General features: G+C 43.9%; 2 protein-coding genes across 8 annotated transcripts in view; one reads left to right on the forward strand and one right to left on the reverse strand.

The window, feature by feature from the left end:
• Positions 1 to 27,744, forward strand: part of MDGA1 (MAM domain containing glycosylphosphatidylinositol anchor 1) — a 252,615-nt gene that overhangs the window by 205,215 nt on the left and 19,656 nt on the right. The window lies entirely within an intron of this gene.
• Positions 23,097 to 27,744, reverse strand: part of LOC309527894 (uncharacterized protein) — a gene marked incomplete at its 3' end in the record, with an annotated part of 212,564 nt that continues 207,916 nt past the window's right edge. For all 3 annotated transcript variants that reach the window (XR_014217403.1, XR_014217404.1, XR_014217405.1), the window contains 2 exons: positions 26,460 to 26,606; positions 23,097 to 23,263 (listed from right to left, as the gene is read on the reverse strand). The remainder of the gene's footprint in view (positions 23,264 to 26,459; positions 26,607 to 27,744) is intronic.

The raw sequence follows: 27,744 nt of genomic DNA on the forward strand, positions 1-27,744 counted from the left end.
TAGATTAAGGGGAGCTAGTCTCAAACGTTTGTGGGGGGAGATCTAGGTGTTTTTTTGTGTGGGGGAAGTTATTTGTCCTGTCTTCAAGCTTTTTATGATGGAGGACCTCTGTAGCCAACCCCAACGACACGATCTCAAGATGGAAGGGGAGGGAACAGCTGCAGTCGCCTGCGATTCCTGCGCAATGTTTGCCATCTTGCCAAAGGTTGCAGGCAGCTTTACCTGCAGCAATTGCATGTTGATTGCTCTCTTAAAAGACAAAGTCCAGCAACTGGAGGAACGTGTAGCTACGCTCCAAAGAATTAGAGAGCTGGAGCTCTTCTTGGAAGCAACAGAGCACACCGTCTCCACCAAGGAGGAGACAGGGGACTCCCCTGAGAAGGAGTCTAGTTCACCAACACAGGAGCCAGATATATGGAGAAACGTGACTCAAAGAAGTAGGAGGCCCAGGGTTCACTCTGATTGCTTAGAAATACACAATCGCTTTGAGGTCCTCTCCCCTAGCATGGAAGACGAAGAGCAGACTCCATTTGAGGATCTCTCCCTCATTACAGTCGATCAGGTAGATGAAGACGAGCAGCAAAGTCAGTCCTCAGGGAATGTGCAGGCGACCTTGGAACGGACAGCTCACGGAAGAACCCCGACCAAACCCAAGAGGAGGCGTGTAGTGGTGATAGGGGATTCCCTACTGAGGGGAACAGAAGCAGTGATCTGTGGGCCTGACAAGATGTCTCGGGAAGTGTGCTGTCTCCCCGGGGCTAAGATCCAAGATGTAACTGAACGACTGCAAGGAATCATAAAACCCACTGACAAATACCCCTTCCTCTTGGTTCATGTGGGAACCAATGACACTGCAAGCAATAGCCTCCAGAAGATCAAAAGAGACTACGAGGCTCTCGGCAGGAAATTGAAGCAACTAAATGCACAAATTGTCATCTCATCTGTCCTCCCAGTTGAACGACGTGGCCCAGGGAGAGAGGGGAAAATAGTGGAAGTGAACAGCTGGCTTCGCAAATGGTGTAAACAGGAACGGTTTGGATTCTTAGATCACGGACTGCAGTTTCTTGAAGATGGACTTCTGGCAAGTGATGGGTTGCACCTCACAACGGTTGGGAGAAATGTTTTTGCCAAAAATCTCAGAAACCTCATCAGGAGGGCTTTAAACTGACTAATGTGGGGGAGGGAGACAGTGCTCCTGAAGGTAGGAGCCTATCAATTAATGAAGATGATCATCCAAATGTCATAGACCAAATGGAGAAAACAGCACGCGGACCTAGTGGTGGGAGGAAAAAATCCTTAAATAAGAGACACGGGGGAATGATTAATGGACTTCAATGTCTGTACACTAATGCGCAAAGCATGGGAAATAAACAAGATGAGCTTGAGCTCTTGGTACAGCAAACTAAATATGACATAATAGGCATCACTGAAACCTGGTGGGATAAGTCCCACGATTGGAATGTAATAATGGGGGGATACAATCTATTTCAGAGAAACAGACCAGACAAGAAAGGAGGAGGAGTGGCGTTATATGTCAGGGATGTGTATACCTGTGAAGAGATCCAAGATTTAGATCCTCAAAGCCAAAGTGAGAGCATTTGGGTCAAAATTAAGGGAGAGAAGAATAACAGAGACCTCATTGTGGGAGTTTACTATAGATCCCCAAGCCAAACGGAGGACATAGATGATGCCTTCCTGGAACAGATGGCCAAGCATGCAAAAGGAAGGGAGATAGTAGTAATGGGGGACTTCAATTACCCGGATATTTGTTGGACGTCAAACTCAGCCAAGAGCATAAGGTCAAACAGATTCCTCACTGGCCTTGCAGACAACTTCATTGTCCAAAAAGTGGGAGAAGCAACAAGAGGAACAGCCATTTTAGATCTGGTCCTAACCAATGTTGATGACCTGGTTAGTGGGGTAGAAGTGGAAGGATCATTAGGCGCGAGTGATCATGCTCTTCTGAAGTTTACTATACAGCGGAAAGGAGCAGCCAAGCATACTAGGACTCAATTTCTTGACTTTAAGAAAGCCGACTTCGTAAAACTTAGGGAAGTGCTGGGTGAGATCCCATGGACAACAATACTAAAAGGAAAAGGAGTTCATGATGGCTGGGAGTTTGTTAAGAGGGAGATACTAAAAGCACAACGTCAGGCAATACCAATGAGACGGAAACATGGAAGGTGCCTAAAGAAGCCAGGGTGGCTATCTAAAGAACTTTTAACTGAATTAAGATTAAAAAAGGATGTGTACAAAAAATGGAAAAGGGGGGAAACCACCAAAGAGGAATTCAAACAAATAGCCAGCACATGTAGACACAAAGTCAGAAAAGCTAAAGCACAGAATGAACTCAGGCTTGCTAGAGAGGTTAAAAGCAACAAAAAAGGCTTTTATGGGTATGTTCGTAGCAAAAGGAAGAACAAAGAAACTGTGGGGTCACTCAGAGGAGAAGATGGTGAAATGCAAACAGGGGACACAGAAAGGGCTGAACTACTCAATGCCTTCTTTGCCTCAGTCTTCTCCGATAAAGAAAACAATGCCCGACCTGAAGAATTTGGAGCAAATGATTCAGCAAAGGAAACACAGCCCAGAATAACTAAGGAGATAGTACAAGAATATTTGGCTAGTTTAGATGTATTCAAGTCTCCAGGGCCAGATGAACTGCATCCAAGAGTATTAAAAGAACTGGCAGATGTGATCTCAGAACCACTGGCAGTCATCTTTGAGAATTCCTGGAGAACAGGCAAAGTCCCGGCAGACTGGAGGAGGGCAAATGTTGTCCCTATTTTCAAAAAGGGGAAAAGAGAGGACCCAAATAATTACCGCCCAGTCAGTCTGACATCAATAGCAGGGAAGATTCTGGAGCAGATCATTAAGCAAACAGTCTGTGAGCACCTAGAAAGGAATGCTGTGATCACCAATAGTCAGCATGGATTTCTGAAAAATAAGTCATGTCAGACTAACCTGATCTCGTTTTTTGACAGAATTACAAGCCTGGTAGATGAAGGGAACGCAGTGGATGTAGCCTACCTTGATTTCAGCAAGGCATTTGACAAGGTGCCCCATGATATTCTTGTAAAGAAGCTGGTAAAATGCGGTCTTGACTATGCTACCACTCAGTGGATTTGTAACTGGCTGACTGACCGAACCCAAAGGGTGCTCATCAATGGTTCCTCTTCATCCTGGAGAAGAGTGACTAGTGGGGTGCCACAGGGTTCTGTCTTGGGCCCGGTCTTATTCAACATCTTTATCAACGACTTGGATGATGGACTCAAGGGCATCCTGATCAAATTTGCAGATGACACCAAACTGGGAGGGGTGGCTAACACCCCAGAGGACAGGATCACACTTCAAAACGACCTTGACAGATTAGTGAACTGGGCAAAAATAAACAAGATGAATTTTAACAGGGAGAAATGTAAAGTATTGCATTTGGGCAAAAAAAATGAGAGGCACAAATACAAGATGGGTGACACCTGGCTTGAGAGCAGTACATGTGAAAAGGATCTAGGAGTCTTGGTTGACCACAAACTTGACATGAGCCAACAGTGTGACGCGGCAGCTAAAAAAGCCAATGCAATTCTGGGCTGCATCAATAGGAGTATAGCATCTAGATCAAGGGAAGTAATAGTGCCACTGTATTCTGCTCTGGTCAGACCACACCTGGAGTACTGTGTCCAGTTCTGGGCACCACAATTTAAGAAGGACACTGACAAACTGGAACGTGTCCAGAGGAGGGCAACCAAAATGGTCAAAGGCCTGGAAACGATGCCTTATGAGGAACGGCTAAGGGAGCTGGGCATGTTTAGCCTGGAGAAGAGGAGGTTAAGGGGTGATATGATAGCCATGTTCAAATATATAAAAGGATGTCACATAGAGGAGGGAGAAAGGTTGTTTTCTGCTGCTCCGGAGAAGCGGACACGGAGCAATGGATCCAAACTACAAGAAAGAAGATTCCACCTAAACATTAGGAAGAACTTCCTGACAGTAAGAGCTGTTCGACAGTGGAATTTGCTGCCTAGGAGTGTGGTGGAGTCTCCTACTTTGGAGGTCTTTAAGCAGAGGCTTGACAACCATATGTCAGGAGTGCTCTGATGGTGTTTCCTGCTTGGCAGGGGGTTGGACTCGATGGCCCTTGTGGTCTCTTCCAACTCTATGATTCTATGATTCTATGATTCTAGCCACAGGGAGCCTTATCCTCTATGAATTGGTCTAATCCTCTTTTAATAAAGTCCTCCAAGTAGGTGGCCATCACTACATCTTGTGAGAACAAATTCCATGGTTTAACTATGTGCTGTGAAGAAGTACTTGCTTTTTTCTGTCCTGAACATTCAGCTTCAGAAAACAGCTCAGGGGACCTGACTGGAGCACTGGAAAGACATGTAACATAGCAGGGAATATTTCATAAAAAAGGAATGGTCAGGCAATACCAGGCAGTTCATTCATTCTTTGACTCTGTTCCAGATACAGAAGCATCTCAATCTCCCTCTTACATGTCCCTACACACATATGGGGAGGGAGAGAGGCATACAGAGATGCATTATATACTACCATGAGGATTCTTCCGTGTGCTGCTGATGCAGAAGTCCTGCACATCACAGAAAGCCTCGCTGCAAAATTTATTTACAGTGATTATTTCTGAGATGGGGCCAGTTTTGTCTCATGTTTTGAGCCAAAGCATACATTGGCCTGTTCAGATTCCCCTCTTATCACCTGCATCACATCCCTGCTTGTTGCTACCTGTCAGAATGTGCCATGACTGTTGCAGGGAAGAGCTATGAGTAGGAAACTAGTGTCCTGCTTGCTTCTGCTTACAGAAGCAAGGTCCACATAGATTCACATAGATTGTGCACCCTATCATACTGTGTTTTATGGGGATGTATTTTTTCTGGGGAGGAAAAACATCCCATCCAAATTAACCCAAGGAAAATCACTGGCTAAAAGCTCCATGATATGATCATAGAGAGAAGTCACGCTGCATAGAGCCTCCTGGGGCTTCCGAGAGATCCTTTTGCTTCAGCCTGTTCAGTGGAACTCTAGTGATGGCAGGTAATGTGGACAGGATGAAGTTGCCACCTGAATGAGTGTTGAATTTCATATTAACGTAAGTATCCTCATGGATCTTGCTACTGTGAATCAAGCTGTGGCTTTTAGATGAGCAAGTCCCACATTTCATTAGCGACTTAAATGTTGTGTGGTATGTTATCACACACACCACCATTGCAGGCTCATCATAAGCAGAGTTATATGGACCCACAACCCAAATGCCTTGTATTCATTTACAGTTGTATGCCATGGCTAGTGTATCAGGCAGGCCATGATGTGTGTTCTCTCTCTCTCTCTCTCTCTCTCTCTCTCTCTCTCTCTCACACACACACACACACACACACACACACACCACTAATACAGTGTGGATGAGTCTTATTACACTGTGGAATGAAACTACATACAATTTGACATGTATTTATTTTTTAATAACCCGCTTATTATCTTTTTTCCTTTCCCATTCTTTGCTGCACGACTCAAAAAGCTAGTTTACTCTCCACAATTTGACTATAACATATCCATAGCCATCCAGGCAAATCTTCCCTGGGAGAGTTCCCAGACACTGCTCGTTTATAATAGATATGACGAAAGAGAGAAACAGAATACAAATGGAGCGTTTGTAGCCAGAGTATAAAATATTCAGTAACTAACAGACTAGGGTGATGTTGAATATCTCTCAGCTGAGTGGACAGCCGGGTGGAGGGGAGCTCTCTAGAGGCCATTCCCATTCCTTTTAATTTATTTGGCTGCTGTTCATTCTCTCTCTCTCTCTCTCTCTCTCTCTCACACACACACACACGCATATTGTCTTTTGGGTGTTTCTGCTCGTCTTTTCGGCATCTCTTGCCATCTTTGAATTAAGACTTTCCCCTTTGCTGGTGATCCACAGAGGAATTGAAATAACAAGAAACTTAAGTGGAGGCTTCTTAGAATCTCGGAGTCTGTACCACAGAGCGGCAGCTACTGAGGGCAACTTGTTTACTGAACGAGAACAGAATTTGTAATAAATCCAAAGTTAGTCAACTTCTGAAGGGCACATCAACTACTGCCACTCAACATGCATTTGGTGAGCTCAGTGCGTAGCAGTGGAAGTCCAGAAAATGTTTTCAATCACTGGCTTCCCATCCATTTGCAAGCACAATTCAAGGTGTTGGCTTCAACCTTGAAAGCTTTATGTGGCTTGGAACTTGGACACTCAAAGTCAAACGTGATCTTGCCCATCTGTTGGGATCATCAGCTGAGGTCCTTCTCCAAGTATGCCCGCCATCATAAGTTGGGAGGGTGGCAACCAGGAAAACAGCCATTTCTGTCATGGTGTCTGAATCTTGGAGCGTACACTGCTAAGGGAGTTTTCTGATTAAACGGTCTATACATTTTCTAAATAAATAAAATAGGTGTTCTTCCAAAGGCCACTTGCCTGTCACAAAGTTTTCCTGGCTTTAAGCATCCCGGGAGTAAGAATTTTCTGTTTGCTCAGGTTTTTAATGTTGGGTGGATTTATGCTGCCAGTAGAGGTATTTTCTCTCTTTCCTCTTTTCTGTAGCTTGTAATATGTTTTAATTGATTGCTCCTAGTGTTTTATTTATTTATGCTGTTTTGATTGATGGGAGCTGCCTTGAACTTTGTGGGATAAAAATGCTTTCATTCATTCACTAGTCCAAGCATCCCCAACCTGCAGCCCTCCAGATGTTTTGGCCTACAACTCCCATGATCCCTAGCTAACAGGACCAGTGGTCAGGGATGATGGGAATTGTAGTCCAAAACATCTGGAGGGCTGAAGGTTGAGGATCCCTGCACTAGTCCATTGGACAGGTCAGAAAGAAGATGGATGGAGAATGCAAGGGACTGACCAATAAGCAGCTGATATAAGGTGAAACAGGGTTGGGTCAGTAGGCAGTATAGGTTTAGGTAAAGCTAGCAATTAGCAGAGCTGTTATGGCACAACAAAACTCTTTACTCCATTGATTAGAGAGAATAATTAAATGTAGTCACACTCATAGTGATGTAATTTTATTGTCTCAGAAAGTGGACCACATTAGTTATCTTCCAGAAATGGCCACAAATAGGATCTTCCTCAGTCCTCCTGAACTTGGGGTCCTTCAGACATTTTGGACCACAACTCCCATCACTCTCAGCCAGCTGGCTGGCACTGATGGGAGTTGTAGAACAAAACATTTGGAGGGCATCAGCTTGGGGAAGTCTGGCATACGTGACAAAATTTCAGGTGTTGTGCTCTGAAGTTCTCCTCTTATCCATTTTCATTTCTCTCAGAACAGTAATATGCTATGTGAGTTGTTCACGTGTCATGATTCCTATCAGTCTAAAGTCTTTGCATTAGCTGGTTTGGAAATGGATGAACCACAAACACTGAGTAATTTCTTGCATTTAATTTTTTTTTCTGCTCCAACTACCTCTTAATACATTGATAGGATTTTCCTTTCTTCTTTTTAAAATTAGTAATCATCATATAAGTGATTGTTCCCTCCTGGGTATTTCATTGACTTTAGCAGCTGGGATAGTGACTTGCACATTACACACACATAAACACACACACACACACACCGCTAACTGCAATGAAGAATGCTGATTGTAAGTCTATCCTTTTTGTACAAAGCTTTATAAACAAGTAAATCTGGGAGAGTTGAATTTAATGCCTCCAGCTTAACTAGCTTGCGAAGCAGACTGCACGGCTCTTAAAAAGGCAGCCAAAAGACTGTGAAGAACAGTAACAACATTTCCATAACTTTAAGTGAGCTTTGCATTTATCATAAACGATAATAGTCATGGGCACAGTCATTATTTTGAAACAGTAGATGTTTTTGTATTGAGGTAATGCTGGGTGGTATTTCTAATAGTGTAAAATAATGATAAAAAAGGATGCACACAGCGGATAACATCCAATTGTGTCTGCCCAGCAGCAAAACAACTTGTGCAACAGTCCTTCTCCTTCTCTAGCCCCCGCAACCTCCTATACCCCCCCCCCAAATCTGCTTCGCAGCATTAGGGAATATCACCTACCATGCTGCTATAATTTTCTGACACAAGCTTCATTGAGAGGAATAGGGAATGCAACTGATTTGAGAATAGTGAATGGTTCTGGGGGAAGAAACAGTGCCTGTGTCATCTTTCATAGATCCAACCTTTTCATGCAACATTGCTGCTCACCCTAGAATTACTGAGCTAGTTTAGTGGGTATGGATGAGCAAAGACCAAGAAAACAATGAAACAGAAGCTGAAGTTGTTGAACACAGGCACAAAGAAACAATATATAATGCATCTCCAAGAACAACACATGATATCTATGCCTTATCACTGATACTTGAAATTTGTACATCGTACATCCATGAAGCGATTCTTTTGCAAATATTCATGTTTCCAAATATGTAGCTTTTCAGAGGCATTTCCACTTTCTTTAGGTTATAAACCTGCAGGCAAGATTTGTTCCTTTTTTATGTAATTATAATACAGCGCCCAGTCCTTGAGGCACTTTATACATAATAAATATTATTATTAACTATCCCAGAAAGTCCAGTGCAATAGATTCAGAAGCTGAACGATGAGATATTGGAGGGCTGAAAAGCAGAATGAATAGAATGGAATGGAATAAGTGTTGCACCCCAGTCGCCAAGTGGTGTGATATTCAAGGGGTTCCAGGCTTCAGTTTCCTTGAAATAAAGGGCAGTGGAGACTGTGCGGTCTTTGATATATATATATATATATATATATATATATATATATATATATATATATGAATGATTTATTTACACATATATACAACCTGAGCCTACAGTGGAGCAGCTCACAGCATTAACATCTCAAGAAGGTCTTGCTTCTCTCATACCCTCAGCCTTGGATGCCATCAGAAATCAAACCACATGGTTTGATCTTGTCACCCATCCTATTTAACATCTATATGAGTCTGCTCAGGGATTTGGGGCAAGCTGCCATTAATATTTTCCCACACCAACCTGTCTGGTCTTTCAGGTCAACCCAAGAGGCCTATCTGGTAGCCCCAGTGAGGGATGAGGTTGGCAGTGCAGGGGCCCATAGTAGGGCTTTCTCAGTGGCTGCTCCAGAACTTCGGAACAACCTGACCACTGAGGTACCTCTAGCCTCAATATTATACTCGTTTAGGAGGCAGGTGAATAATTACCTCTTCCATCAGACTTTTAGATGTGAGGAGGTATAATTTGTTGAGTTTAGTTTGTATTGTGCCCATTGCCAACTTACATTTTGCCATTTTAGTTTATGCACCCACAGAGCACGACAGGGGTCACAAACACTCCACAGCACACAGATACTCCTCCGGCCACACAAACACCCACACAAGTAAACATACACCCTCACATACACAAGGATCCCCCTCCTCCACCATTCCTCCTCTCAGTCACTCTTTTTCTTCCTCTTCTCCCCTGGCTCTTCCTCTTCAGCAGGGACTGATGGCCAGTGGCAGCTGAATCAAACAGCCCAGCTGCTCCCTTCAGGGGTCAGGGGAGTGAGGATTTCAGAGTGTTTAAGATGCTGAAACAGCCTCTTTTTGGACTATATGTCAGACTCTGCCACGCTTCTCCCCTTTTCAAGGAGTCCCACCTCCTGGGCTTCCAACAGCTCATTCATTTAAACAATGGTAGCCATTATCCTCCACTGTGCTGCTTGGCCTGCTTTCAGTGTTGGGTGGTGTGTGTTTGTTAGCACTTAGCATTATCTTTGTTTTTAGTGCACTTCTTATCACAGGGCACTTGGGAGGCAATATCTGTCACACATGGTGATAACCCACTGCCTGCCACTGGCATCCCATTTGCTTTACTTCCCAGCACGGAACACTGAATTTTCTGCAATGTAGCATTTTATGGCAACTGAGATTATAAAACAATGATAGCTTGGATTTAATGGGATAGGAATGCTTTTCCCTATGTTGAACAGGTTTTAATTTTTAATGTTGAAACTCCTCCTTTCCGGACAATATGTAGTGGAATGTGCACTGCAAAAAAATATATATAACGACATTTTTTAAAATGCAAAGTAAGCTTATTTTAACTATGAAAACAAAACATCTCCTCCTGCTTCTCCAGGCCTGTCCTTTTGCTTCTTCAGTGCCTGATAATCTGCCCAACCCTCAGAAGTATTCATCCAGAAAGGCACCGATGCATCACAGCAATCTATGCAAAGCTTTGGATTCTCTGCTCGATACTAAGAAAGCATTGTAATTTTGCATATATTTGCATAATTTATGTGTCTTCTGCTGCTCACGGGGAAGGGCAGAGAGCAATGCCAGGGCAGTGAAGCCTCCCCTGCTTTAGAAGCTACTGGCCACCAGAACCTCGTTCTGTCATCTGCTGTGTGTGTTCATTTTGAGTAACATACCAAGGGATTTAGGGTGACCTATCACCCAAACCTCAGTCACCGGAATCTCAAGAGATGCGTTTTTATTTTTTTAGGATATTATGTAGGCTATACTAGGATATTGTAGTTTAATAAGCAAATGCAGGTATCAGTTATTGAAATTTTAAAAACCCACCTTTGTTTCCTGAATGGTACCTGTGTTTTGCCCCATGATCTAAATTTGTTGATGCTTTTGTATATGGCTTGCCAATGTGTGTCTGAAACCTCTGATATCCCCAACAGTCCTGGCCAAGATCTTAGGCAGGATGATGCCAGACATGGACTTTGGCAGGACTATTTCAGTCTTGCTTTGGAAAGCAAAGGAGCCAGTTAAGCTGGCGTACAAGAAGCAACCAGTGTGGAAGGCAGAGCATGTGAACAGGCCAGGGAAAGGGATTTAGTTGTTGCTGCCTGCATGCCACGTTCACTCAGTCAAACCAATCCTTTAATCTTCATTTGCTACCATCAGGCCATCTCTCCTTAATTGCCATTCCTGCCTTCCTCCATCCTTATCCCGTGGTAACAGTATGCAGTATGAACAGGGCAACATCTTTGCTGATCTTTAGGCATGCTGCTAAAAAACCTCTTCTTATATATTTAGGCATTTTAAAGTAGCATTTTTTCACTGATAGTAGACATATTTATAGTTGGTCTGTTATCTTTTTCTTATTTTATTACTTTTTATTACTGTTTATCAGTTGATGATTTGTTGCATATTATCTGCAGAGTCTTTTTAGATAAAAAGGTGATTATGGCTGTGGTTCTATACCCATTTACCCGGGAATGAGCTCCATCATACTCAGTGAGACTTACTTCTGAGTAGGCATGTATAAATTGTGCTGCTAGGCTACAATTCTACACACAGGTACCTGGGAGTAAGACCCATTGAACATAGTGGAACTTACTGCTGAGTAAATATGCACAAGATTACTACACAGTATTTTAAAATACAGACGACCTCCAGCCTCACGCATCCTCCAGCCTCCTGCTGGCCCCAGAGCTTCAGTTCCTGTTGTGGATATATTTGGTACAGTATTTTTGATTTTTGGAGAGCACTATTTTAGAGAGAGAGAAGGAGGTAGGCCATTTAAAGGGTGTTTAGGGGATGTCCCTTGTTAACATGATTTTCACTGAAAAGTAACCCCTACTTAAGTGGGGAGTTGCTTGAAATAAAAACAGAAGTCATATTTGGCTTGGCTCACCCACTTCTGTCTCAGAGGAGGAAAATCTCTAACTGCTGAGGCTGGCCTGTGAATTGGCACAAGTTTCATTGACCTCAGTGAAGCCTGTTTCTGTGAGGACATGCATACTATTGCACTGTGACTCGTGTTCATGCAGAGTTTCAAATCTGAGTCAGAGGTAGACGAATATGTCAATTTCAGATTCCCTCAGTTTCTCTTTTCCCCCAGTCTTGAATTCTCAACGTTTCCACATCAGTTTGCATTAAAAGGGGAAAAAAGTCCTCACGAAAATTCACCAGGATTTTAGTGAAGATTTCCCCCAATATACAAAATTTTGCAAGGTGGTTGTTATTTATTTATTTTATTTATTTATTAAATATTTATACTGCCCTTCATCCAAAGATCTTGGGGCAATTCACAGCATAAAAACACAAAATGTTATTCAAAACAAAAACAACACAAAAAAGAACAACACAAACAACTCTCCCTCCCACAAATACATTTGAAAGGTCATAGAATGTTAATTTTGCAAAACATTAGGAACAATTGTATGTTATCTTCACATTTATAGGCATGCATTACCCCGGTATATGCATTTTTATTCACATTACTTGACTGGAGAACTGCATTGCAAAAATTGGGCAAGTGTGAATGTCAAAGGAGGGCTGTGGCTCAGTTCATGAGTTGTTTCAGCAAGTGTGTGAATTAGGCAACCTGGCCTTCAAATGCAAATTGAATCTCATTTCTCCCCCAACCCTAGCCCCAGAGTAGTATAATTTATTTACTTATTCAAATGACTTCTAGCCCGCCTTTCTGGGCACAGCCCTCCCAAGGCTGTTCATACAAAAAAAAAAATCCATTAAAAATCACATAAACTAATAATAATAATAATAATAATAATAATAATAATAATAATAATAATTTATTTGTACTCCACCCATCTGGCTGGGTTTCCCCAGCCACTCTGGAGCAACCCCCTCCCCTAAATTGAATGTGCAGCAGCAATGAGTAGTGGCTGTGCTGACAGAGAGAGTGGTCCCTTCCAGAGACGGCAGCTGCATTTTCAGGAGGTTGAAGAACTGCAAGACTTAATAACTGCTGCCTGGTTGCCCCCCAGGGCTCGAGGCATTTCATTACTTATTCAGTCCTTGAAATCTCTGGATGGAAAACTTATTAGGCACTTTAGGAGATATAAAGAGGAAAATTGGAGTTCTAATTGCATGTCCACTTTCCCTTCAGTGTTTCTAGGACACCTCGTAGTCTTCTGTGCAGTGTACTAATGGATTGAACAGCCATACGGGCATCTCCTTTGTATCTCCCAAGCTTGCTGCCTCATCCCAGAAAACAGAAGCCTGACCACTGCATCTCTGCTTATTTTAATCTGTTTCACTATGTGCAAATTAGAATTGCCCACCAAGCTTAAGAAACGAATTTCAGGATGCACAGCACACCTGGACAGCGTGCCAGCCACACGTTCAAGTTGTGCAAGGGGGGAGGGGTTCTTTTTAAACAAGCAAACAGAAATTGCCATCCAGCTATGGAGGAAGGAGTAAACCAAAAAGGCAGGTGAATTAGCTGGTTGTGAAGCATGAATTGCCTAGATGAAGTGATTTTGCTAACATTTCAAAGGCGTCTCACATCCACTGAGAACTGGAAAAAACAGGAACACTGCCCTAAAACGCCTAAGGGTCCAAGACTACTAAGTCCTATTGAGAGCTCCCTTTCTTAGTCAGAATAGAGACACCACTGCCTAGGGTGGCAAGGTGGGAGAAGATGCAGGGATTCTGCATCTTCAATAGTTGTCCAGAAGAGGAAATTTCTGCAGCTGTGGCTTCCACTACGAGCTCCTCCTCCTGGAATTCACTCTTCTACGCAGTTGTAAAAGGTGCAGGAACCTTGTCCTCTTTTTCCAACTAGCCACTCCAGTGCTGGTGCAGATATCAGCCCAGTCTTCCCGAACCTGGTGTCCTACAGATGCTACTGGACTCCAACTTGATGGTTCCACATCCTTTCTGTGGACCACCTGAATGGAGCTCACGAACTACCAGAGGCTTGCAGACCACTGTTTGCAAAGCTCTGGGTTAGGATATTAAATGCAAGCACCACCACTTTCAACTGTGCATCAAAAAATGGAGAGGCAGCCAGCAAAATTATCTTAACACCAGCATGAGGTGTTTCTTGAAACTGGTCCCAGTCAGCTGCTTGGCTGCTGTATTTTGAACTATCTGCAGTTTCCAAGAAGTCTTCGAACAAAGATCTTTGTATAATGCATTGTCATAATCGAATCCCACTTTGAACTTAATGGTAGATTTACAGTGGTACCTCGGGTTACATACGCTTCAGGTTACATAAGCTTCAGGTTACAGACTCTGCTAACCCAGAAATATTACCTCGGGTTAAGAACTTTGCTTCAGGTTGAGAACAGAAATCGTGCTCTGGCGGCGCAGCAGCAGCAGGAGGCCCCATTAGCTAAAGTGGTGCTTCAGGTTAAGAACAGTTTCAGGTTAAGAACGGACCTCCGGAACGAATTAAATACTTAACCTGAGGTACCATTGTATCCTCTCTGGATATAGACTGAGGCGCTTTGCATGACCAGATGAGTTTCTGACAAAAGCTGAAGGTGGGGAAATATACTTGGCTAGCAATACTGGACACATCCTGACATCCCTTCCTTACGCCCAGTGTCAGTTCTCCAGCATGCTTTTCTCCTGCCCAAAGAATTCCCTCTCACTGGTGCCGTTCAACATTGAGCCCTTTCTTTGCCCCACCGTTCTCCTCTGCCTTGAGGGCTTTCATCTCCGCCGCAGGAGACAGTCGGGGCAGAGGCCAGCTGCCATTCATATCCCCACCTCTGCATGCAAGAGCCTTGCACTCAACTCCGTGACTGTCAAACTGAACTAGGAGTCTGCTTCACAGGCCTACATTAAGGTTCAAAGGAGCAAGGCACACAGAGAGAAAGAGAAAGAAAAAAGAGGGAGGGAGAACTCAGCTGCTCATTTTCACTTTCATAGTGTGTCTTAAGAGTTCCTGAGTCAGAAGGGGAAAAATTTCCACCTGGAGTTAGCTGCAGATAAAAAGACAGGGCCTAGTCTTGTACGAGGGTGGAGGCTTCTAATCAGTGTAATTTTCATGTGTGACATTGCATGCTTTCCCTCTCTTCCATGTGTAGGGTAAAATATCCTGGGACAAGCCATCTTCCTGGCATTATCATTAAAGAGATTAAGCTCCTTCCATTGTCTCTGTGCCCTCCTCCTTGCTTGGCTGGCTATTCCCAGAGAGGCACTTTGTATTTTTGAAGGAGTTTCTCTAATTTGTGTGGGAATTGAAGATATTAGACTTCAGCTTGGCAACATCCTGGCCCAAGCCTGAAGCTTGGTGTTGCGACCTGCCAGTCACCCATTGCTGCCAGGCAGATGTAAGACATCAGAACATTTATTAATGTAATGGAAATAAGTATATGACTGGGTATTGTGTGCTAAAAGTCTGGCATAGACCAAACCTCGCAAGACACTCTACGGATGCATCATGTATAAATTCCCTGCCTTCTCTTCTGTGGTCTTTTTGTTCTCATACAAACCAGCTGTAGATTGTCTTTGGTGCATGCAGAGCTGTGAGCGGGATTGCTGCTTCCACCAATTTTGGTTCACTGCAGCCCTCTTAACAATCAAAGCAGTCACATTTGTTCTTGTGGAATACAAGCTTATGCTGTGAAGTCGTTCTTCAGATCTCATCCAAAATAGCTCTTCAAAGGGAAGGAAGATAGCAGGCATGGGTTGAATGGTTCAAAAGGCTACTGTAACAGATTTCTGTACTGTACTCCTTTCTCCACCCCGATGCCTTTGGGTGCGGGTAAACAAAGGGAGGAACTCTCCCCCCCCCCCGATTCCCAATCAAGACATGAAAATCCAGTAATTTGATTACTGACACCCCAAACTTTCAAGTTATGGAAATGGAGGCAGCAGACATACAAGACAAAATTACTGAGTAGTCCCAGTTTTGGGGACTACAACTTCCATGATCCCTGACCAGTGGCCATGCTGGCTGAGGCTGATGAGAGTTGAACAGCATTGGTTTCCCATCCCTACTTTCCTTTAGCATAGAGGAGCATACTTCTGGCTGTTGGCAAAAAGTTTGTATCACACAGAGCTGGTTTCAAAAGTGTGTGTGCCATCTCTGCAAGGACAAGCAGAGCTGTGATACATAACTTCTCAGCCTTTCATCACAGGAGGAGGAAAGGCTCTGTGGATTGCAGCTGTTTGCAAATTTGCTTAATTCAAACCACTGTTTGTTTTCCTCACTGCAGGATTCTCAATAAACACACATCCAGCTGAGAGATTTGGTGGGGTGGGGGAGGCAGCCATTCTCATCATTTGCTTTCCATATGTCTGTTAGGGATGTGGGGTGTTCAGAAGAGACTTACAGACCTAGGCCATGTCTACGCTCCAGCCTTCCGCAGTGCAAACCTGTGTGGTGGTGCTTTGTTGGGCTTGTCACTGACACTGTGTACTTTTATGTCTGCAGCCAAATGATATGTGGACTTGCTGTTTTACAGCCAAGGCTCCATACGGTGGTCTGTTTTTGTGATGTTTTCTTCCCAGCTCCCTTTTTTTCCTTGTCTTAAAAAAAAATCATCAAGGAGAATTCACATTGCAAAATGCACAATAACTGCAAATGTGTGTACATTACCTTTTTTTCCTCTTACGCTCAGTTTGACCCAGCACTGGTACAATACATTTTGTTTTCCCCACTAGTCCCACTATTAGGATGAACATTTCGAAATATCTTGATGTACCTTTAAGAGACCAATTTCTGCCTCAGTTGTATCACTTGCCACCCAATGGTGCCATTTGAAGCACCACTTTGCTACATGGCAAAGCAAGCCCTGGTTTCATCACATGCCAATCCCAGTTCTCCAGGCACTGACTGAAAACTAGCCACTACTGTTAAGTGCAGTTTAGAGAATCATCCAGGAATATCATAGAGATATTTGGCAGCAAAATGGCACAATGCCTTTCCTTTTTTCATGCTTGCTTATTCAAACAGGGCTTGAAAACAAAGCTCTCTCCTCTTCCTCATTCCATGTGGGACCCAGAATGAATTGAGGTTGTTCCCCCCTCCTTTCTACTCCTTATTTCCCAAATAGAATTAAGGCTCCCTCCCAAATGGCTCCCAAATAGCTTCTCTGTCTATCTCTGTCTTCCATGCTGGAATTTCCCTTAATCTCTCTCCAGTCCAAATAGTAGATGACTGTTCTCTATCACCATTGGTATAGCCATAAGGGAAAGATCTTCATTTTGGGAAGGAGGGAAGTAAAGAGTTCTGCACAGTCACTGGAATCCTTCCTTCCAGGGCACCCAAGCCTTTCCTTGAGACATATTTTATGCTGCCATTGCTATGCTCTTCCTAACACCATGTGGAGTAGCCCTGGAGTTTGCAAACTAGGTGCCAAACTAGTCATGATTACATTCATTCATACAATTAGCAATTGTGTGAACAGCTTGTGGGGGCAAAAAGCCAGGGATGGAGCTGATCCAGATTCTGATTCTATCATAGGGGTAGGCAGGCTTTATATGTTTCCCATTGCTGCACTCCCAAGTCTGGATTGTGGAACGTGCCCTTGCTATTTACATTGAGGAAAAATCCCACATTGGACCATAGCAGCTGGCAAAAAGCCAACCTTTCCTCCCATGACAAGTTCCCAATCTAGAAAGAGTCACACCCACACACCTGTAATTTGGTTTTCAAAAGCCAGTCATTCAATTACTAGGTGCATGAATGAGTTCTGGTCTACTTTGGACCTTGAAATTATTTCATACAACACCTGAGATATATGTCATTCATTCATGGTCAGTGAATGGTGTGAGTACGGTGAAATTAACAGAGATGCCAAGGAAATTCTCTGCACAGTTTGGGTGATTCCGCTAGTGGGTGATATTCACATGCTTAAGGCAGCTACATGGAACAGAACAAGCAGAAACTTCTATAAGCTTTATCCCATATGACAAACTTAAGGGTGACTTATCCAGAGCAATAGTACCTTATCTGTCAAATGTGTCATTGACACAGAATGTATATGGAAACACCAATATTTGCTGTCTACCTAGCAATGGCCACCCCTTTCACTGTAATATATCAAAGAAATGCAGTCTAGAGAAACAACAACAGAAGTTTTAATTGAGGACCTTTCAAGCCACATCTCACATGGCAATCATCACATTACGAAGTATATATAGTGGCCCAAATTGAATACATAGTCCATAATAGTGGTTGTAACATAATCAAGTTTAAAACTTGCATTCTGCATGCCTGAAATTAAGGAGCCAGAAATATTAGTGCTGCAGCTGTCTTCAGATAACTAGAGGATATATGGAAAGCACCCTGTAAAATAACATGTTCAGATCAGTGATTGCAGAAGATTGATTCCTGTGACCCCCAAATCAACCCTAGGTGTGCAGTGAATCCAATGTGCAGCGAATCCACAGTTGGCTGTGGAAGGGAAGCAATCACATAATTGCTTCATCTTGGACCCAGATCAATTGTCATTGCACAATGAGATGAGTGGAAAAAATCACCTCTTTGTGTACTGAAAACCATTCTGGTCACACGAATAGTAATCAATGACCACTTTGCTACATGTTCAAGCCCTGTTAGGGCGTAATGTGAAACAAGCTTAAAATCTCTCCTAAATCCACACAATTGCATTCATGCTGCATTTTGCATTCTGCATGATTCAAGCAAGACATTTCCCCCCATCACAGAATGGTATAGTGGCAGTTTTGAATTTGCCACTGAGCTGCATTCGAAAACGCAGGCACAAACATAGACATGCAATATGTGTCCCAATATAGGATAGGTACATTTTATCCTAAACAGCTTTACCTGGTGTTAAAACCTCTTTCTTAATTGCTACCTGCTAGTTAACTGAGCTTCTCTTAATTATGCAGCCTTAACTCACAAAAAAACTTTAAGATCATGTTTCAAGCAGATGCCAAGAGGACACTTTATTATATTCTGTACCATCATGGGGTTGCCATACTGGTGCATGTTGCCAGTGGACTGACTTACCAGCATCCATCAGATCACCAAGCAAGACCACTTAGAAAATGGGACCTGAGTTGTACTGGTGGGAAATGTCTCTGGTGCTGGTGGGAAATGCTATGTGACTGAACTGGCAGGCAGGACTTGCATCTGGGGAGTCCAGGCGGAATACCAGCTATTAGGAGTCAGCAAAACAAAGCACTGAGTTGGTGGCATTGGGAGGCAGCTGAGAACCTGCAATTGTGCTTATTAAGCACATGTTGCTTTTCAAAGGATCATTAGAGACGAGAGAATAGTAAATACATCTTATCGTGGCATAGAAACAAATTACACTGCTAAAAATTTAAGCTCGGAGCAGCTTGATATTTTTCTTCCTCTAGCGCCAGCAGGGCTGGGTTTTCGCTGTTCTCGCTCGTTTGCTTTCCCCCTTTCAGAGCGGTAACTTGCCATTATTACAGAACCATAATTAAGAACACAAGCTTGCTGCTGATTGCTTTTCATTATCATTCATTTAAACGAGAGGAAAAAGCGGCCCATATTTGTTCTCGGGATTATGAACAGTAATAGATTCTTTTTGAGGGCTTTAGCTTACTCCTGGGATTTTCCTGCAGTGAGCCTTGGACTCGTGCTTCATCACCAGTTACATTACAATAAGCTTTCTGGGAGATGCAATCAGGGCAACAAGTGCAACAAACAGGAAGGGGGAAGCATCCACAAGAGATGCTTTTTGGTCTCCCAGAGGAGACTCTGATGCTTCTGGGTTCTGGATTACACCTAGAAAGTCAGGTTGCTGAGGAGGCCAGGAGTGCTTTTTATCATATCCAGTTGGGGAGACGGCTGGATTCATTCTTGTTTTTCAGATCTTGCTTTTCAGAAATGTTGCTGAGGGCGCAAATCAGGCCCCCAAACTAGGGATTCACCATTCATTTACATTAATGAATGTCAGTGGCGTAGCGTGGGGGGTGCCAGGGGTGCCGGCCGCACCGGGCGCAACATTGGGGGGGCGCGTTTGGCCGGCCCTTCGCAAGACGAAAGTCCATAGGGAAATCTCCGGGACAGCAGGGAAGCGCAGCGCGTCTTACCCACTGTCCTCGGACCTCCTCCGAAGGCTGGCGGTGGGGCGGAAAGACCTCCTCCCGCTGCCAGCCTTCGGAAGGCTCCTCCGAAGCCTGGCGGTGGGGCGGGGAGACCTCCTCCCGCCGCCAGGCTTCGGAAGGATGCTCCGAAGCCTGGCGGCGGGAGGAGGTCTCTCCGCCCCACTGCCAGCCTTCAGAAGGCTGCTCCGAAGCCTGGCGGCGGGAGGAGGTCTCTCCGCCCCACCGCCAGCCTTCGGAAGGCTCCTCCGAAGCCTGGCGGTGGGGCGGGGAGACCTCCTCCCACCGCCAGGCTTCGGAAGGCTGCTCCTAAGCCTGGCGGTGGGGCGGAGAGACCTTCTCCCCGCCCCAGCCTTCGGATGGCTGTCCTGAAGACTTGTGGTGGGAGCAGTGGCGTAGCGTGGGGGGTCACCTGGCGCAACATCTGGGGGGGGGCGCGGAAGAGACTCGAGTGCTCAAATCCACGGGTTAGGGGGCGCAAATTACTTGCCTTGCCCCGGGCGCTGAGAACCCACGCTACGTCACTGATGAATGTTGCCTTCTGAAGCAGCTGTCTGTTTAGTCCCTATCTAATTTGACTCTTAATGGTTGGGGTCAAGTGAATAATTGTTTCTCTCTCTCTCTCTCTCTCTCTCTCACACACACACACACACACACACACACTGCTTTAGTATTTTCACATATATTTGAGTGCATTTTGATTTTAACTCTAATACTGGTCTAAACCCAAGTCCAAGAATGTGACTGGCTGAAGCAAAATAAAAAGGAAATAATCACTTTTGGCTGGATTGGAGAGTTGAAGACCCCTTTGGTAATGCTTGGTGTTCCTTTGGGAAGAATGGCAGGATAATAAATAAGCAATAGGCTCTGTGTGCTTCAGGAGTTCTCTTCCTGAACAACTGCATATATTTTGAAATCGCTGTCATGCCACGTTCTCACTGAAGGGAGAATGAGAGAGAGATGTGAGCATGTGTTAACCTCTCCCTTTGTATCACCTCTCTTGTCTTAATGACTAGGATGTCAAGTGGCGGGTTCAAGTCTTCTCTAATTTCCCATTATGCTTCTCCCCACCTGAGTGCCATCATCTGTAGACAGTATCAGTATGAAAGTTTCTTCTATTGTCTGAAAAGCAGGATAAGGAGGTGCTTTGTGGAGGTTGCATAATGGTGTTACGTATGTCATTAGATTGTGTAATGGTGTTAGGAAGAAGTGGAAAGGCTATCCACAGCTTTCTCCTGAAACACTTTAGGAAAGGAACATTGCATTTAGAAAGAATTATGGGCAGAACAACACAATAGAAAACCGCACCTCAGAATTAACAGGAACATGTTTATTTATATTTGTTGTCCTTTTATACGAATGTCTATCCCACCTCTCACATAAATGTCAAGACACGCTTCATCTAAGATTAAGCTTGCAAGCTTTTTGCCCAGCCCTGAACCTCTGCCTTTAATTTGCAACCTCACCTGCAGAAAGAAAGTATCAGCGCATCCCACTGCTTGCTCGCTTTGCTATTGCATAGACTTTTGCTTTTTGCTGAGACGGTCCCTTGCAGCTGTTCTCCCATAGACTTCTATCTGTTACAGATAGACTGAGCATAGCAATGTTGTCTTTGAACGGGCGTTTGCAGAATATATATATATGAAAGGTCAACAGCAGTTAGAACACATATTTTTGGTATTCTGGGGACATTTTTGGCTTTCTGGGACGCATTGCACATTTCATGTAAATACTTGTTAGCAAGACCCAGTGCCGTTATTTTTTTATATGAAATAAAATAAAAGCTAGCTTCAGCAGGGAGGAAGTTGGAGAAGCAAGATAGAGCGGTATGTTTTCCCTGCCCACAATTCTCTATTTTAAATCCTCCATGTTTGCCATCACAGCACCTGTTTGAATCCTGCAGAGGGAAAGATAATTGGGGAGGCAAGTTGGGCAAGAAGCCTATGGGATGGGAAAAGGATTGAGCAAACACATTCAGCACTGCTTCTTCACTTATTGTGTGTGGGCACGTGCACACACACACACAGAAGGTGCTTTTGAAAGAATGGGAGGGAGGGTGCATCTGTAAACAGGTAGCTGAGATATTGCAAATGGATCACTGACAACAGGGTTTGTTGCTTTGTTTGGTTTTTACTGATTGGATTTTCCCTATAAAGGGTAAATCCAGATTAAGTTGGGAGGGGAGGAATGCAGGCTGGCATTTTGATTCCTACACTGTTGTGTGGATGCTGCAAAACAGCTTGTGTCTATGAGGAAGACCCAATCCCACAATAAACACCTGCATGGAATCTCCCAGAGACAGACATGGGAACTCTCCGATACAGGTTTGCATATATAGGTATTGGGCACCTCAGCCTCTCTATTGGGCTAACAGAAAAGTACTAAATGTTTCTACCGGAAGTCATGTCTGAGGTCTTGCAAGGCCTCAGACCTGACCTCTGTGAGACCTCGGAAGTACCGCTACACCGCTGCTGCTGTGTGACGTCATGACTTTATGTCACGGGCATCATTGGGCACCCATAACCTGGGGCCCAAGTCAGCATCCCTGGCTTGCTAGATCTAATTTAGAATGTCTGGAGTAAGTTATAGAGCTGATCATCAGTCTCTTCTTTCAGCCTGCCTATGCCAAAGCCTCTTTTAATTGTCTTCCTATGAAATGCCAATCTTGAGAGACCAACGCTGCAGTCTGCAGATCATTTCTTCCCATAAATTTCACTCACTGATGCTAACTTGGATTTAAGTGATCTGTGCATTGCATTCGGACATCATACGCAAGAGTATTGCAGCAGATCACAGAGGATGCCTTATGTTGAGTCATACTTCAAGAGTTAGTCCTACCGCTAAGCAGGAACACACCAGGGACGTAACAGGGTCCTTGTGGGGAGTGAGATTTCCCCATTACCAGGCATTCCTGGAAGTGGGAGTTGTTCTTTCCTTCCTCCCATGCGTGTTATTTGGAAAGTGAATTGTAATGTGAGCAGGTTATAAATATTTTAAAATAAATAAAATTTTAAAGGGATGGGGAGGGGGCCAATAGGCTTGATCCCCAAAATGGCTGGTGGGGGGAGAAGCCTCTCTTGCCACATCCTTTTGGAGTGACATGGACCTTGTGGTGATGGGAGATTTCACGCAGGTGCTGCACTTTCCCCACCTCATGCATTGAGAGATGATGGGGAGGGAATAGGCAGGATGCCTGAAAAAGGCTAGTGTGGGGAAAGAAGCCCGTTCCCCTTTTCTCCCAGTGCAAGGTGAATGGAGGGATTGCTCCCTTAACCTGCCTTAACTGGCTGTAGAGGTGTGCCTATGTGCCCCTGTGTAGGAAAGGAAAAAGAAAGATGACCCAGGACTTAAAACCTCCTCAATTTTTATTGTACTTCACAGTGGCATGTGACACAGACTGTTTTTAGGAAGATACATTGTGGTGTAAGGAGGTTTCTGTCCCATCCTGGGTTTGTTGCAGTCAGCACTGCTTCCCACTAGGATTCAGTTTAGCTCAGTTTTTCATCTTGTTATCCCCTTTGGCTGAAATTTGCATAATTATTTACATTTCAGTGGAACGGGAAAGTTTTTAAAAATGCAGTATACATGCTTACCGAACACAATGCGTTCCCTGGAAATTGTTTGTTAGGCAAGCGTTCACATAACAAGTCCACAATCTCCACGGATTCTTATGGAAATATTTCAAATCTATAGTTTGTCCAGTCTCTCTCCCCTGCTCCCTTCCTGGTTTCTTCCTGAAATGGCTGCAGCCAACCAGAAAAATATATATATACATTATTTGCCTTTCTTGCTCCCTGATTTGTCCAATATCTCCAGCTCTCTGATATATCCTATCTACCCTACTCCCTGCCTGTCTGCCTGGTTTCTGCTGACCAGCAAACACAAACAAGGAAGGATGTGGGCAAACTCTGGCTGTTCGAATATCTGAATCTGTGGTGTGTATAGCAAAGTTTGGGTACCAATTCTTTGTGTTTGGATACCTGAATTTTCACATAACAAGCAGTTGAATAGCAGGACCTGTGTATATAACATAATTCTTTACCTACTGCTTGCAGACAAAAAAAAAGAGTTAATACCACTCGTATTCATTTGCATGAGTTCCATTCCTGAGCTCTGGTGAACATGTGAATTGCAAGAATTTTCACTCCCATTTCTGTTTCTGACAGAATTCTCTGGCATCCCAAGTTGTGTTCCATGCAGGATTTCCCATGAGCAGCCACCGCGTTTGCAAAAACAATAACACACCAGCTCAGTGAGAACTTCCAAATGAAAGGGGCTTCAGTATGGAAGGCACCCTGATTGTTATGCAGTAGGTGACTATGAAGAGTGAAAATAGTGAGCTATCTCTATTCCTGCTTTGCTATCCTAAATGTCATTCAGCCACCTACAGCAGGCTTTAAGCATGTTCCCCTTTGCCTGTATGATCAGCTGCTGCTCACCATTGTTACTGGCCAGGCTAACTAAGTGAGATTTATATTGAGTGGAAACTGAAATCAGACCTTTTCATCCAGAAGCCTCTAGCATTTAAATGCATCCCCCTGGGTTACTGTATCTAGTATCACAGCTGGTGCACTTCTGTGTACCAGGCACTCTTCTAAATGCCAGCTCTGGACTTTAAAAAGAGCCAGAAGCAGCCACTGCTCACTCATATATTGATTGTTTCCTCACATTTGTTATGAGCCTTTGTTTCATTTTCTGATTAATAACAGTTGTTGTTGTTGTTTGTTTGTTAAATTTATTACCCACCCTTCGGGCAGCAGCTCACAGGGTGGGTTATTGCAATTTTAAAATCAGCATTAGAAACAATTTAAAAAATTACAGTCACAGGAATAGGGTGGGTCTTAAAACACACTCAGGTGTCAAAGGCCTGGGTGAAGCTGAGAGCCGTACAGGGATGGTGCCAGACACACCTCCGTGGAGAAGGAATTCCACAATTTAGTTGTAAGAACCTAACAAATGCAAATGGGGGGGGGGAATACCAAGGCCTCTCCCATGGTGAGCTTTGATATTTTGCAAGGAGCTGGCAACTGCCCTCTGGCAACCAACCGCTTGCATGTGCATTGTGAGCAGTTGCACCCAAGAAAATCCAAGCGCAAATCAGGTGGGGGGGAGTGGCCAAAGAGGAGGAGAAAATAAAAATTGCCAGTGAGGAGGTAAGATCTTGAAAAGGAAATTGCATGATTGCAATTATTCATTCTTTCATTGAATTAATACCTCATCCTTCCTCCCAAAGGAGCCCAAGGCAGCAATCAATAGCTGACTCAGCATCTCCTGTGTTTCAATTGCTTCATAAGTGATGGGGCTGAAGGACAGCTATTTCCACTTCCTTACAGTTCTTACATTAACGTTTAGGAAACATACCTTAGATTCCTGTCCACCATCAGGCCACTGAGGAATCAGCGCCTCGGTAATAACATTCCAGATGTTTGCGAGTGAGTAAGCTCATTCCTCTGCTTCTTCCTTCTGAACTGCTTTTATCAATGTAGGTAGAAGAGTCATCAGAAAGCTGAGAAGGAGGGAAATGTAATACACTGCTTCTAGGAAACCTGTGAGATTTCTAAGGGGTGGAGCCTTAGAGTACGCTAATGCTCCATCCCTAGAGGGGAAAAACAGTAATGGAAATGCTCTCAAAATGCATGTTTACAGTTGTGACAGTAGCAGCCAGAAGAGCAAATCTTGCCACCTTCATTCTTCTGAATTACTATATTTGAATATGCTGAGAATATCCTGCATAGCCCACACTTTCCCACTATTTGGTGAGGGTTTCACCACTATCAGTATTCCATAGTTTTCAATAAAAACAACCTAATATCATTCAGGAATGAGCTACTTCACCCTGTTTACTGGTAGGACCAGCTGTTATCATTAGGTAGAAGGCACTCCACCATAGCTTGGTTTAGCAGTAGAACCTCTTCCACAAGATATCTGGTTGCAATGCACAAATGATCCAACCGCCAGACATAAGAGCTGACCTCCAAACCAGCATGTCTCTTCAGTATGGCCGCTAGCCATAGTAAAACTATGTACATAGTACAGAGAATATATTGTTATCCAAATGTTTTAGGTAACCCCCTGCTATTCAGATGAATGAGGCTGCACAATATTCAAAAAGCATTAATTAATCAGCCTAATCAACAGAACAGCTGGGTCACTTCCCCAATTTACACACTTGCCTCCTCCCTGTGCAGGTCAGTTTCTTCCTCTGGAAAACAGAAGGAGCAATGAGTTTAATCTGCTTTCCAGAGACACTCGCCAGCCTTAATTGCTATTTGCAAAGTGCTCTCTGCACCTCCAGCGGAGGCCATGTGGAGGTATTTGACACTTTGTTGGCTCTTGCTCCTTCCCTCTGTTCTGTGGCAGAGCTGAAACTTTCTGCACAGGTATATTGGTTTGCTTAATGGCCAGGAGTTCAAAGCTGGATCACTTTTGCTTTTCTGATACTGCTTCATTTCCTTCTTTACTTTGCCTTCTCCTCCTTCCTGCAGGTGCCAGAGTTCATTTTCTGGATAATTTGACCCACTTCTGTCTGTGCAGCTATGTTCCCTTGCCTAGAGGGTTCTAACCAGAGTGTGCTAAGATAGGATTCTTCATTGTACTGAGTCAGGATTCTCTACCCTGACTGGCCGAGGCTTTCTGGGTTTTCAAACTGAGGTCTCCCAGTTCTACCTGGAGATGCCAGAGGTTGAACCTGGGACCTTCAGCTGGATTTTGAACTTACTCGCTGGCACTTTCTTCCTGAAAGTGTTGAAGATATCAAGGCTTCGGGCTTCATGTAAATGATTTCCTCCAGGTTTCTGTTATATTTCCTCAGGGCCAGTGCAGTACAACAGGGTTGTTGATTTGTCCAATAACTGTCAGATAGTGTCTACAGTGAAACCATCTGAGAATCAATGTAAGGTATTGTTAAAAGTGTATTGCCACAAATCAGATCAGACTGATTTCTGGAGGCATAAATGTCCCTGCTAAAACTTAGCAAAGCAAAACTAGCCTGTGACCAATCCTTATGGTAGCCATGCTGTGGCTAAGTCAGTCTGATCTCCTTCCACTGGCTGGTGTTTCCGCTAGTTCCTTGTGTAAGTGTGCAAAGATACAGGTATAAATTCGTGCAATTACACTGCTTCAGTATAGCTGAAGTGCACACTTTCTGGAAGTTTAAAAGGTTTTTTAAAACACTGGTTTATGACAATGCCAAACAGTAACACCCCCCCTCCTCAGGTGGGGACCGGTAATAACATTTTGAGCAAGACGTAGCTCTATGCCATGGGTAGGCAAACTAAGCCCAATCGCCTTCTAAATCTGGCACGCGGACGGTCTGGGAATAGTGTGTTTTTACATGAGTAGAATGTGTCCTTTTATTTAAAATGCATTTCTGGGTTATTTGTGGGGCATAGCAATTCGTTCGTCCCCCCCCCCCCAAGAAAAAATAGTCCAGCCCCTCACAAGGTCTGAGAGACAGTGGACTGGCCCCTTGCTGAAAATGTTGGCTGACCCTGCTCTATGCTGTGTGATGGGGTTTACTTACAATTTGGTAGCAATGCGGGGGGGGGGCAGGGGAACACAACCAATTCTGGCCTTGTAAAATCAGTATTGCTGACATCTGAGCAGTAACATAGACAAGAGTCAAAGAGGATATTGCCTGTTTTGCAAATCTATGCTTCCACTTGTTGATGAAGCAGGAGCATGAGATGAGCATGACAAGATATTCAAATCTTTAAATAGGAACCACAGGATGTGGAGCAATCCTGCACCATCCTCATGTCTTTGACAAATACAGGCATGACCTATATTTATGCCATGCTCAAAGCTGACAGTGGTGTAGATGAATGCAGCGCCCAGTGCAAATCAAGTACACATCAGAGATGTGGCATTGTACTATGCACTATTCTCCTCTCTCTCTCTCTCTCTCTCTCTCTCTCACACACACACACACACACATCTATACATCTTTATTTCTGTTTCTCGCTCTCGCTCATTAATGTTATAACCTTGGGAGTATATATTTA

This window comes from Podarcis vaucheri, assembly GCF_965113315.1.
Source record: "Podarcis vaucheri genome assembly, chromosome: 3".
NCBI classification, from domain to species: Eukaryota; Metazoa; Chordata; class Lepidosauria; order Squamata; family Lacertidae; genus Podarcis; species Podarcis vaucheri.